The 2,318-nt window shown below is 36.6% G+C and overlaps 1 non-coding gene across 1 annotated transcript; it reads left to right on the top strand.

Annotated features, from left to right (window-relative positions):
- Nucleotides 1–1,096: 1,096 nt before the first annotated feature.
- On the top strand, nucleotides 1,097–1,204 carry LOC112739424 (small nucleolar RNA R71). Its single transcript, XR_003170361.1, has one exon. It is a non-coding gene; the product is annotated as a small nucleolar RNA R71 (small nucleolar RNA).
- The last annotated feature ends 1,114 nt before the right edge of the window (nucleotides 1,205–2,318 follow it).

The following is a 2,318-nucleotide window of genomic DNA, read 5'->3' as shown; positions in this document are numbered from 1 at the left end:
GAGTTTGCTGAACCAAGGCATTTAGTTCCTTGATGAGAAATGGAGGTTCATCTTCCCAAGTCTCATTACCAAATAATTTGGCATTCAGCTTCATGATTGCTCCTAAATATTGAGCAACTTGCTATTCAGCAATGTCTTCATCTTCTTCATAAGATGAATAGTCATCAGAGCTCATGAATGGTAAAAGGAGGTTCAATGGAATCTCTATGGTCTCTACATGAGTCTCAGATTCCTTCAGGTCCTCATTGAGGAACTTCTTATTGGTCACTGAACGTCCCAGGAGGTCTTCCTCACTAGCTTTCACGTCCTCCTCCTCCTCTTTGGGTTCGGCCACACTAAGTAAGGTAATTGTCTTGCACTCTGTTTTTGGATTTTCTTCTGTATTGCTTAGGAGAGTACTAGGAGGGGTTTCAGTGACTCTTTTACTCAGCTGGCCCACTTGTGCCTCTAAATTTCTAATGGAGGACCTTGTTTCATTCATGAAACTTAAAGTGGCCTTAGATAGATCAGCGACTATATTTGCTAAGCTAGATGGATTCTGCTCAGAATTCTCTGTCTGTTGCTGAGTGGATGATGGAAAAGGCTTGCTATTGCTAAACTTGTTTCTTCCACCATTACTAAAGCCTTGTTGAGGCTTTTGTTGATCCTTCCATGAGAAATTTGGATGATTTCTCCATGAGGGATTATAGGTATTCCCATAGAGTTCCCCCATGTAATTCACCTCTGCTATTGCAGGGTTCTCAGGATTATAAGCTTCTTCTTCAGAAGATGCCTCTTGAGTACTGTTGGATGCAGCTTGCAATCCATTCAGACTCTGAGAAATCATATTGACTTGCTAAGTCAATATTTTATTCTGAGCCAATATGGCATTCAGAGTATCAATTTCAAGAACTCCCTTACTCTGAGGCGTCCCATTACTCACATGATTCCTTTCAGAAGTGTACATGAACTTGTTATTTGTAACCATGTCAATGAGTTCCTGAGCTTCTGCAGGCGTTTTCTTTAGGTGAATGGATTCACCTACAGAATGGTCTAATGACATCTTTGATAATTCAGACAGACCATCATAGAATATATCCAGGATGGTCCATTCTGAAAGCATGTCAGAAGGACACTTTTTGGTCAGTTGATTATATCTCTCCCAAGCTTCATAGAGGGATTCACCTTCTTTCTGTTTGAAGGTTTGAACATCCACTCTAAGCTTGCTAAGCTTTTGAGGAGGAAAGAACTTAGCTAAGAAAGCCGTGACCAGCTTATCCCAAGAGTTCAGGCTATCTTTAGGTTGAGAGTCCAACCATATTCTAGCTCTGTCTCTTACAGCAAACGGGAAAAGCATAAGCCTGTAGACCTCGGGATCAACCCCATTGGTCTTAACAGTATCACAGATTTGCAAGAATTCAGTTAAGAACTGAAAAGGATCTTCTGATGGAAGTCCATGAAACTTGCAATTCTGTTGCATCAGAGAAACTAATTGAGGCTTTAGCTCAAAATTGTTTGCTCCAATGGCAGGGATTGAGATGCTTCTTCCATGTAAATTAGAATTTGGTGCAGTAAAGTCACCAAGCATCTTCCTTGCACCTCTACCATTATTATTGGTTTCGGCCATCTCTACTTCTTTTTCGAAAATTTTAGTAAAGTCCTCTTCAGAGTGTTGTGTTTTAGCTTCTCTTAGCTTCCTCTTCAGAGTCCTTTCAGGTTCTGGATCAGCTTCAACAAGAATGTTCTTGTCCTTACTCCTACTCATATGAAAAAGAAGGGAACACAAAAGAAAATATAGAATCCTCTATGTCACAGTATAGAGATTCCTTATGTGAGTAGAAGAAGAAAAGAATAGAAGAAGAGGAATTCGAACACCAAGAGGAAGAGAGGGTTCAAATTTTGAGATGAAGAGAAGTGTTAGTAAATAAATAAATAATTAGAAGGAGATGATAGAGGGAAGAATTCAAAAATTAGAAGAAGAAAAAAAGGAAAATATTTTTTTATTTTTATTTTATTTATTAATTAGTATTCGAAAATGTTAGAAGAAACAATTAATTAGTTAAAAAGATTTTTGAAAAAGAGGGAGGTGATTTTCGAAAATTAGGAGAGAGAAAAGTAGTTAGGTGGTTTTGAAAAAGATAAGAATCAAACAAAAAGATAAGATTAATTGAAAAAGATTTGAAAATCAATTTTGAAAAGATAAGAAGTTAGAAAAGATTTTGAAATTGATTTTGAAAAAGATGTGATTGAAATTTATTTTGAAAAAGATTTGAAAAAAAAATTTAAAAAGATTTGATTTGGAAAATTAAAGTTGATTACTTGACTAACAAGAAACAAAA

This window comes from Arachis hypogaea, chromosome 13 (genome assembly GCF_003086295.3).
Source record: "Arachis hypogaea cultivar Tifrunner chromosome 13, arahy.Tifrunner.gnm2.J5K5, whole genome shotgun sequence".
NCBI classification, from domain to species: Eukaryota; Viridiplantae; Streptophyta; class Magnoliopsida; order Fabales; family Fabaceae; genus Arachis; species Arachis hypogaea.
The sequence above is the reverse complement of the archived record's forward strand: the minus strand, read 5'-3'. Positions and strand labels throughout refer to the sequence as shown.